The sequence below is a fragment of the Colias eurytheme genome, chromosome 13, assembly GCF_061535395.1.
Source record: "Colias eurytheme isolate Ceu_HAF_F1 chromosome 13, ilColEury1 Martin Lab GWU primary, whole genome shotgun sequence".
NCBI lineage: Eukaryota > Metazoa > Arthropoda > Insecta > Lepidoptera > Pieridae > Colias > Colias eurytheme.
Window position 1 is genome coordinate 10158454 of NC_142992.1, and position 11883 is coordinate 10170336.

The following is an 11883-nucleotide window of genomic DNA, read 5'->3' on the forward strand; positions in this document are numbered from 1 at the left end:
TAATTCTCTTAAAAATATGGTGTTCCTACAAAAATAATAAAACCGAATTTTAATTTTTAATATTAAATTAACTTCTTGTATAACTTTATGCTCTACATATTGTAGTTTTAGAGAGCTTTTCTTTTAATCGTTTTGATGTTCATAAATGCATAGGTTATGTTATACTCTGTATTTCAGTTGTCTTATTACCCTAGAAGCAAATAACTTTGTTTTGTGAAGTTATATTATGGTGTTGTGTAAATTATCTACATTCATAATATATGTAGCGAAATCGCCTGTATTTTCACAAATACAAAATGAAACTATAATATAATATGTATAACAGTTAAAAACAAGTTCAAACTGCAAAATACGTACTAGGCAATCCAATTTTATCAAAACAGACAAAATTCATTAAACAGTTGCGCCACTGCCCTAAACCTTATAATGCTACTAATTTTGTCGTGTGAAATAAATTAGTAGGTTAATGAGCTTCTTCTTCCAAACCTTTATTATTACGTAACTATGTACGGTTAAAATTATAACTAATAAAGTAAATTAATTGCATTGAAACAAGGTGCATTGATGAAAACAGGTATACTAATAATAATTTTAATTCTAGGTCTCTAGTGTTAAAATTATAACTACTTATTAAAATTAATTCATTGCATTGAAACAAAGTGCATCTGATGGAAACAGGTCATGCTAAGGTATACTGATAATAATTTGACTTCTCTCCTTATTAGAGCATTAGAGAAGATAAGGATTAACTATCTTACTTCTTATTCTTTATTCTACGTAAGTGTTTATTGACCTAGTTATGATCTCGCAGACTATTTAATTAATATTTGCACCAATTATATTATTGGAGGTATATATTTTTCAGTTCTCGGTTCAATCTATATGTATATTGTCGAGATTTTTATCTTCCCTACCTAATTCCCAGATGTCTTCTGAGAAAGTACTTATTACTCTGAATACATAACTACATCTTAATTCATACTTGTTGATAATTAAAAAACATTATTCATAATCTCATTTAAATTAATGAATATGTAACGATAATTACCATAAGAAAGAGGAATAGATTAACACGTTGTGTAACATAGTCATAATTATTATTCTCTTAATTCAGACTGAAATTTGGTTACATTCACTTTTGAGAAAAAACTTGGTTACGCTCTTTTGTTTTAAAAGAAACTGTATTATTCAATCTTGTCAACTGTTTATATACTTTTTCATATTCTTTCGTTTATATATTTATACAAATTAAATTCATTATTTATGAAATATTAGTTTATTGAATATTATAGGTAATCTTACCTTATGTTCATCAAATTATAATGCTTTTAATTATATTATGTTAGTGACAGAAAAATTGATAATTATATGACAGGAAGTAAAAGAAATAGTCTAAAGGAATAGTATCTAGTGTTAAAGGTTTATAAATAAAACACAAAAGTATGCTTGTTTTATTTTACAATTTCGATAAATTTAGCCTTAAGATTAACCTAGTTTTCATCTTCTTTGGCACCAAACTCGATTCCGCTTTGCCGGACCTGTAATTAAAAAAGTATACCTTAGTATGCATATTTTAATATAGAACAATATTATAAGTTATATCATAGGGTACAGATGCTTTTGTGGGCAATTAAAAATAGATAATTTATAGACTTCATCCTCAAAGGTCAAACACAGACATTTTTTTCGAATCGTCATAACACAGTTGCATTTACTACGCTTCGGAAAAAAGTTCCTACAGAGAGCCGATAAGAAACTTTGTTAGTAACTTCTTAGTTCGTAGTAGTCTACATATAAAACGTAATCTTAAAGTAAAATCTGTTTATCCGTACCGATTTAATTATAATTCACAACTTGTCAGTCAAGACGAAACGCAGAGAGATTAAGGCCCTTCGCTCATGGAGCTACTCAAAAATGACTGAACTAATCAGTAATTACGATTACAAACCAGTTACAAATTGTATCTCGCATACAACGCTACTCAAGTTATAAGGTTTCAGTCACTTGTCAATGTTTGCTCGTTCATTTTTATCATAAAAAACAAAGAAACTCGGGAAACCAGTATCGTGGAGACCGACACGACGCGTCGCGCGTGATTTGTTGCTAACGCGTTACTCACCAGTTAGTAACTAGTCGCGTCGTGTGCGAATCTCCATAGAACATGTATGGGCTGTGACACTCAGGCAATTCGTTAGTAATTTGCGTTTGTGACTAGTTCTTTTTGAGTAGCTCCATGAGCGAAGGGCTTAAGTCAACATTCGGTTTCTCTCCATTGACGGGGAACAGGTATAAAAACTTCGCAGCATCCGATCAGTGAAAACTACTTTCTCTGTTACCGTCTCTCTTATATAATGTTTATCTAATTATTAGTTTATAATACGCGATGAGCGTTTGATAAATTAATCATGTTGACGATGACTATGATTACAATTAAAATAAAAAGCGAATGCTGCTACGCCTCGCTATGCCTGGATAGTCGTTTATTAGCTTTTCAATTATATAGAAATCCTAATCCAAGCGGAGATAAATGCAATGAAGCAAAAATCGAATTCGTTCATTCATTAGTTATACCTAAGTGGTGTAACACGACTTTCATTCGTAGTTTATGTATTTATAGATAAGAATGAAATGTTGGACTAGAGTCTAGACGATGTGGAACACATTGAAATATAATGTGTGTTCGTTATTTTTCGCTCTTTATTTGCCAGTACCGAGTTAAAATGAAACTTCAACACTTTTCTACAAAACCCTACATTTCAACAATACCAAAGCTTCTTATCACTAAATCTTGTTAACAACAATCTTAAAATAACTTGAAATTCCTCGACGTTTCTTTTTCCTCATAAAATAAACGTCTCTTAAAAAAAAACAATGTCATTATAATTTTTTACAAGGCATAGCGACGTAAAACCCTGTGGCATCACAATTTTATGATTATGGTATGTTGAGTAACGAAATCCGGTTCTAGAGAACATTTTGTATGTAAATTTTATGTAAAATCACTGTAGTGGGCGTAATGTTTAGTTAAAAAATAAAAATTCTAATTGTATGAGTAATACTTTAATTTACCACAAAAGGCATCTAGATTCTTAGTAACAATAGTAATAATACCTATATTGTTGAATTATTTATTATTTCTTAGTCTTGTTTATTAATTTATGAATGAATAATGCTTCAATAATGGAGTTACAAGATCATGAACATAATAATTGTAGAGCTCTATCACGCGTTTAATTCTTTTATAAGTAGTATTTTAATTAAACAATCTCGGGTTAAAAAACTATAATTTTTAAGCAGTACACATAATTCTATGACAGAATGTGTCCTGATAAATTAACATTACTTTACATTAGTTTTCTTTGTGGTTTCCTTGTCATATTGATCCTTCGAGTCGGCTATATCTTACTCAGTAGAAGTAATCTATACTAATACATATTATAAAGCTGAAGAGTTTGTTTGTTTGAACGCGCTCTCGGGAACTACTGGTCCTATTTGAAAAATTCTTACGGTGTTAGATAGCCCATTCACCCAGGAAGGCTATAGGGCATAGGCTACAGGAGGAGCGGAGCACTGCGGGTAAAACCGCGGAGCACAGCTAGTATTACAAAAGATTCTTATTACAATAACAAAAGGAACCATTCAGATTACCAAAGATAAACCCCAAATAGGAAATGCTAGAGAAAGCTATTAAGAAACCCCATTGCGAAACTGGTATGCGGTTATGTCATTCAAGATCAATACAAACATACCGCATAACTCGCCCGAGTAAATATGGTTTAGTAATGATACGCGTAGACATGACAGTAAGGCCATTATCCCATTACGATACGCACAGGAGATTCAAGTATCCTGCAAGTCTCGGATACTAGTCGCCGCAGAGTATCTCACATACATTTGGCTCGCACACTACGCTACCGGTACAATGTATGTGAGATATTCCGCGGCGACTAGTCTCCGAGACTTGCAGGATACTTGAATCGCCTGTGCGTATCGCAATGGGAGAATGGCCTAAGGGCCGATTTTTCAATGCTTGGTTAAAACTTATCCGTCCAATAAAGTTACACGATAATATTAAAATGTCACGAAAACTGTCAAATACGGACGATTAGAATACTTTTTTAAAATGGTAGTTTAGAGCTAAAGCAATCAAAATAAGTAAATAATAGTATTAGTTTAAGTGAAAATATAAGTAAATATATTGCGTTGTCCGTCTGATGTACTTGTTGTTTTTAATGTTAATGTACCTTATGAAATTAATTGCATCTCAAGTTTCATACATAAAATTTAAGACATGAATTTGTCGGAAAATGTGATCAAGTTTTGTTTCCATGTCTTGCTAAGTAATATATTATGCGGATTACCTTATTGTAAGTAAGAATTTTCTATGCAGGGACAAAAGTAAATTTAAGCTCTATTCTTTGGAAAAAAAATTGTGTTGGTATTGTAAATTTACCTTACTTATGTACTATCACACCTCTTTCTCAGTTATCGAACAACGCGATTCTTTATCCGCCCCTGAATTGCCCAAATAAATGATTACACATTAGGAGTACACAAGGTGACCACGCAAACGCTTAGGTCACGTTTAGTATACAAAGTACCAATGATTCAAGGGAGCCAATAATGCTAATTTCCAATTCGAGCCAAGGCTGACGTGTCGACACAGCCTTACATGCTGGACAAGTTTAAGATTACCATGCGTGATATGGTGTACTTTGGATTGGCTAACTAGGCGCAAATTACTTTTGTATAAGATTATATGAATTATTATCCACTTGCCCGGTTCCCCCGGGTCGACAGAGATATAAAATCGCCTATGAAACTCCTGAATAGTCCGCGTTCTATAAGTGAGAATTTTCATGATTTTCCGAATATTATGCCTTACAAACATACATAGTTAGACAATCTCTATATAGTCTCTATAATCTCTACATAGTATATATTATTAATATATTATAGATATTACTTTTAAATAGAGTATCTTTCTGTTTATAATCATTTTATAACCATCTCAAATAAATATTAGTATTAGAATGCTATTCGAATATTCTAATCAATATTTTGATTACAAACCTATTGTCAGGTGTTTATATGGAATGTAATCTAACTAGTCATTGTTATAATACCAATTTATAAGACCGGATTTCGATATCTCTTTCGTACCTACTCTCAAAGTCGTTTTGTTTTTATGGTATATCTATTGGTATATTTCGTACTCTCAAAGTCGTATTGTTGTTTCTATGCGATTCCTATTAGTATAATACGTATCACTACATAGTATAAAACAAAGTATATTTCCTCTGTATGTATGCTTATATCTTTAAAACTACGCAACGGATTTTTATGCGGTTTTTTTAACAGATAGTGTGATTCTTGAGGAAGGTTTTAGTATATAATTTATAAGGTTTAAGACGAAGCGGGCGAAGCCGCAGGTGGTAAGCTAGTATTAGTATAAATGCACGTAATCAATAAATATAATTTCTTTGTCATGTAGTTCAATTTGTCTAAACTTAAGTCATTGAAATATTTATGTATTCAAGGCAGAACTCTTTAAAGAACTACTAGTTAGTAACTGTACACATCGCAAAAATATATTACTCAGTTATTCACGTTTTTAAATAAACTGTAAATACAGTATACTAAGTACGTGCAAAAAATTAAATACGTATTATTTGGAGCCACAAAGTCTATCCACGTTTATATTGAAATGTATCAAGTAGGAGTTTCATAAAAAAACGAAGGTTATTCGTAATGTTTTGCGGTTTTTTGCTGTAATGAAAAACTGATTTGGTTTATAAACTCGGTAGGCGACGGATTTAAAATAAACTATGATTAGTATCTTATTTTGTGGGTATAATTTTCGTCTCTACAAATCTTCCATGACATTTAAACCTCCTTCATCCTCATACCCTAGTCATTACCAACTCGTAAAAACCCATATTTTCATATTATTACTTCAACTTATTCTTTTGCATGTCCAAAATTATTGACTATTTATTTATTTGACCTTCTTTACTCACGTTAGCCATTCGAACCCTACCATAATCATATATTATCATAATTACGTACAAAATCGCAAACCAAAAATTACCTCTCAAATATACATAATAATATAGATTAAAAATACACAAAGATATAACTGCACCTGGCTTTCGTAATGGACCTACAAATTGTAATTCTACTTCGAATATGACCTTTGCTACGAGTAACTCAAGATGATAGAGCTATATAAAGTCGTATCACGTAGTTTTACCTCATTTATTATTCTAGATGCTTTTAAAGATCGTTTTAATTCGATGTATACTTGCAGATTGCTAATATTGGCCATTGTAACGTTAAAAAGTACATGTCAGTCTTTGTTGTTATCATACAGCTATAAAAACGAGTCCTACTAATATTATAAATGCGAGTTTGTGAGGATGTGTGTGTGTGTGTGTGTGTGTTTGTTACTCTTTCACGCAAATATTACTGAACCGATTACAATAAAATTTAGCACACATATAGAGGGTAACTTGGATTAACACATAGGTTTTATCCTGGAAATCCCACGGGAACGGGAACTATGCGGGTTTTTCTTTGAAAGCGCGGGCGAAGCCGCGGGCGGAAAGCGTATTCTATTAAGTTTTACATACTAGTATTATTAAAACAATAATTTGTTGTGAAATGAATTGTATATTCGAAATTAATTTAGCTATGAATTTAACAAGCGATTAAATATGGTATACCAATTTATTGTGACAATTTCGTACAGATTATTATTCATGCTGTTTATTATTATTCAATACGGTTTATTGGAAATAACGTAAAATACAAGAACTAAACTATCAAATTATCAGACATTGCATTAAAATTAGCATTGACCTAAGAAACATTGCCAAATATAAAGCCAAGCATTACGCCTGCGGCTTCGCCCGCGTTTTCAAAGAAAAACCCGAATAGTTCCCGTTCCCGTGCGATTTCCGGGATAAAACCTATCCTATGTGTAAATCCAAGTTACCCTCTATATTTGTGCTAAATTTTATTGTAATCGGTTCAGTAGTATTTGCGTGAAAGAATAACAAACACACACATACAAATCCTCACAAACTTTCGCATTTATAATATTAGTAGGATTATAAATATCTCCGTACTTAGTGAGAATTGGCGGCATATTTTTAATCTGTTTTTGTAATTATCTGTGGTCATTTACACAGAGTAAATATTTTCTTGCGAGTACGAAGCGGCCAGTTCACCTTGACTACATTCCTATAAAGCCTTAAGACTTGTGACCTACGTACAACCTACAATTGACTTCCCGTGTTTTTGTGAAGCTCCTATAAAGAACAAACCAAAACAATCTCATTAATTCGTTTAACTGAACTATATTTAAAAAAAAACATTAAATCATCAACATATACGAGTAATTATATAGTACATCCGTTTTAATCAATAATAAAAAAGAATATATTGGTAATTTGCAATTACAATCGTTAAAATATGCAAATATTAAGTCTAAATTTTAAGAACTATTAAGTAATAGTTTTATATAGAAATAACACCGATTAAATTATTATTTGCTAATATCCGAACACAAGGTCGTCAAAAACACTCTTGAATTATTTATGAATCGCGTGGGTTATGTAAGGAACTTAATTTAAATTATTCGTAGGCTTAAGTCTATACAAAAACGTCATTGTTATTAATAGATTTTTAAAACTGATTGATGTGATTATAACCGTTTTTGGTTGTCTGGAGAACAAAAGCTTCTAGAATAGTCCGAAACAAGTAGGATCGTAATGGTTTTCTTTTCTACGTCAGAACTTCTGAATCGATTGTGATTAATTTTTGCGTACAGATACCTACATAGATATGTTAACATAAAAATAATTTGAACAGCTAGATGTATATAATAGTCTACGCGCTAGCCAATCAAACCAGAGTGAACCTTCAGTTCACCCACGCGTACGCATTAAGATGTAGAAACGGCCTAGCTATCATCAAGAGACACCACACAAAAAAAGCCAGTCAAAACTTGAAAGAGTGAAATATTAGACTAAAACATATAAGGATAATACCAATAAGCTTATGCACAGCCTTGTGAGTTTTCGTACAATACCGGCCCATCCCACGTATTTTTATCTTTGTGAACCAACAATCAATGTGTGACGCAACACTTGATAGCTATTGTTGTAAATAATTGACGTATAACTGGTTTGGTGTCAGGAGCAATAGTTGCGTTTGATTAATCTTCGTTGACGCAGTAATCGCTTCGTGTTCACCAATTTAGTTTAATTATAGTTGTTGCTTCATGTAGAGGGACTAAACGTGGGTTCTAAGGTTTAGAAGAATGTATAAGAAACTGACCGCCTCCTTGGTACAGTGGTTGACGCATGAGCGTAGAACCGAGGGGTTCGATTCCCAGTGGAGACGAAAAAAAAAGGTCTCGGTCTGGCAGGACACAGAAGGCTATAATCACCTTATTGTCCCTAAAGAAAAAAATCGATCAGTGAAATAGATGTATGCATAATACATCTGTCCCTTACCACATTAGGGGACACGGGACTTCACTTTTATAGGAAATTAGTTTACCTAGGTACATTATTTTTTGCTTAGAAGTTAGAACTATGTATATATAAAATTAGATAAGAAAATTGCCCGCAATTTTAGATAAAATATGTCTCAATACGTGTGACTGATCGATATCTGTGTACCGATTCATAATTTAATTTATAATTCCGTGCAAAAAATGCAGAGTAAATTATTACTAGTAGATATCTTTTTATGAAACTTAGCCAACTAAACGTGTGCTTTTTATATAATTAAATTCATTAGTTTCTTCATAATAATTATTGGACATATAAGTTCTGATTAAGCTTAATTTAAGTAATGGCTTCGTAATAGCTAAAACTCATTAAATATCAATTAATAATTAATCCTCTAAGTATCTATTACTAAATCTATCTAAATTATGTCTAATGTTATTTGATTTTAAGGTATTTATAACGATTTCGAGAAAAAATATAACCTCTTTTATAGAGATTTTTAAACACTATTTAGATGATTTGATGTGAAATGAAAATCTTTGTATCTACCAAAATTTATATTTTATACATATAATATATTCCGTTAGACTAAGTATATACTTAAACTTTGTATTTCGGAGAAAGAATAGACATAAAAACCTAAATTAATATTTTAAATTAATAAACAATAACAATACATACAAAGTCACAAAGCATAAAACTCATCGCGTAATAATATAGAAAAAGTAATTTTTCACATTTGAGTGAATACGGTTTCACAAAGCGTACATTTTCAAGCTACATAGAGTCTAATTAGCTTAGATTGTAGTCGACTGAAAGTATGCACTAGGGTTAGTGACCGGAAGCCTTAAATACCACTAGGGCAAAATATTTTATAGATATTTAAGTTATTCTTAGGTATAAAAACAAGTTTTGTAAATGTATGTCTGTATTACTGAATGATAAACCATTTTGAAGCAAATTTATCATACGGATAGTTTAATTAATAGTGAAGTATGAACGATCTAATATTTAAGATTTATCTTGACATTCGCATATAATAAAATATTAAATCCAGTCAATGAAAAGACTAAAAATATATTGTTACATACGTTGAATATCTTCGAGCTAAATCAAGAGCTTATATTTTTATATGTTCTAAAGAAATGATTTCAGGTCAGACGATTAAGTATAATTTTCAAAATAACCAAAAAGCTCGATTTAAATAAATATATTCATAAAACAATGTCACAGAGAACGAAGATAACTAAATGAATATTTTAAAATCAAGTTTTCAACACATTCCAAATATATGTATTTACAAGAGCGTTATGTAAATTATGTGAGAGTTTTGTTAAATATTACGCCACTTCGAGATTTTCTTAATAATTTTATTACGTAAAACATATTTTTAAAGTTTATAATTTAACTAGCTTTCCGCCCGCGGCTTCGCCCGCTTTGTCTAAAACGTAATAAATTATATACCAAAACCTTCCTCTTGAATCACTCACTTGAAATTATTAAAAAAAACTGCATCAAAATCCGTTGCGTAGTTTTAAAGATTTAAGCATACAAAGGGACTTAGGGACAGAGAAAACGACTTTGTTTTATACTATGTAGTGATAAATCTATACAATTTTGTAACATCTTTTTAGAACTAGTCTATCTGTAGTCATAAAATTGATGTATTATTTTTATCGTAGATCTTAGTTTAAGTAATAGACCTGTTTTTTTTTTTAAATCATTTATTCAAGGCTTTTGAACGAATGTTCATGGCAGCCCCATTGTAACAATCAACTTACAAACTAAACACAAATTAATAAACATAATATATATCTAAATAACAATGAGAACGCCTAGGAGCCAGCGCTATACGTTGAAAGAAAATCTCCCACCATGCCATACACCAACCCTGCCTCCTCCGAGCAAGGGTTGGATAACGAGCTATAAAAAATTCCCATATTGGCCCGCGAAGCATCTAGCTTTTGAAATAATTTCACACGTTTCGTCTCATTCCGGACACACTCCACAAGCACATGATGCACGTCCTCGGTCTTTCCACAAATTATACACAAAGGAGACTCTATTTTACCCATCATATGTGCAAAAGCTCTTAATGGCATGTGCCCGGAACGCAATCTAATAGACCTGTTATTTTTTAATTGTAAATACATATTTTGTAATATACAAGTTACCTGTATGTAGTACCTAGTAGATGATTATTTATATTTTTGTATCATTGTAGCGTAAAAAATGTGGTTTATAGAAAAACGTAGTGTATTTCTTGAATAAATTCATATAAAATTGTATAAAACATATTAATTGCAATAAAGATAAACAAAAAATGAATTTCAATCAGCATTCTTTCATCTAATTAATGTTACAAGTATTAAAAACAACTTGTACAACTAGTTTGGAAAATAATCAACATTTTGATAAATTACTTTGAAATCAGGTTTAATTGCAATACAGTATAAATAAAATATAAACTTCGCCACATAATATTAGTTTTCGAATGAAACCGCAAGGAAACCAGAAAGACACATGGCATAAATTTTCTAGAATTTCGCAGTCGTGATATTTATCCATTACTAACTTATATTTATTATTTAAATTTAACATTTAGATGTGAAAAGATCCGGCATTGAAACTGGATTGTTATTTTTAAGCTAGGTATTAAATATTTTATAGGTTTCAACGTATACGGTAACAATAGTTTTATCGGTACAAATCTATTATAATTTATGGTGTATTTTAATAGAAATAATTCGTACAAAACCAATCCTATATTTCCAAGATAAACTGTAAGTTATAAATTATAAGGAAGAGCGTTATGAAATTGAATACATCTTGATAAATTACGCAGTCTATTCTCCTAAGTAACTAAACATTGACTTACCATTTTGTTCAGGCGGCGAGGGAGCGCCGGCCCTTCCTGCGTCGCACACGGCCCTCCGTGGAAACAACAACAGAATCCTTGGACGTCGAAACAACAACAAACAAGTTCACAAGGCGCGGGAACAATAAATTCAAGAGCCGAAAAACGGAAAAAGATGCGAGTGATAAAGACAAGCCATCGCTGGAGAAACCGACGCGGAGTGAGAAACCGCAGCGCTCGTTCGTACGCCGCCGGCCTGGTGGGGCAAGCTGTAAGTTACATTCACATTTATTAGCACACGATTATGTACCTTACACACTATATCTTACACACAATACACACTCAAATTCCTTTGCAGAACAGATCACGATAGTATATTAATTGGTAGAATGTATAGCTACGGCGCAATTTAGATTTTGCCGTTGTATGCATTGTATCAATGTGATTACTATGCCCTTGTTATGGACACGTAGTCAATTGACTTACAAGTATGTTGATCTAATG

At 31.6% G+C, this 11883-nt stretch overlaps 1 long non-coding RNA gene across 1 annotated transcript; it reads right to left on the reverse strand.

Annotated features, from left to right (window-relative positions):
- Positions 1 to 1441: 1441 nt before the first annotated feature.
- On the reverse strand, positions 1442 to 11627 carry LOC149903644 (uncharacterized). The gene is made up of 2 exons (XR_016457430.1): positions 11401 to 11627; positions 1442 to 1538 (listed from the first exon to the last, which is right to left on the reverse strand). It is a non-coding gene; the product is annotated as an uncharacterized LOC149903644 (long non-coding RNA).
- Positions 11628 to 11883: the final 256 nt, after the last annotated feature.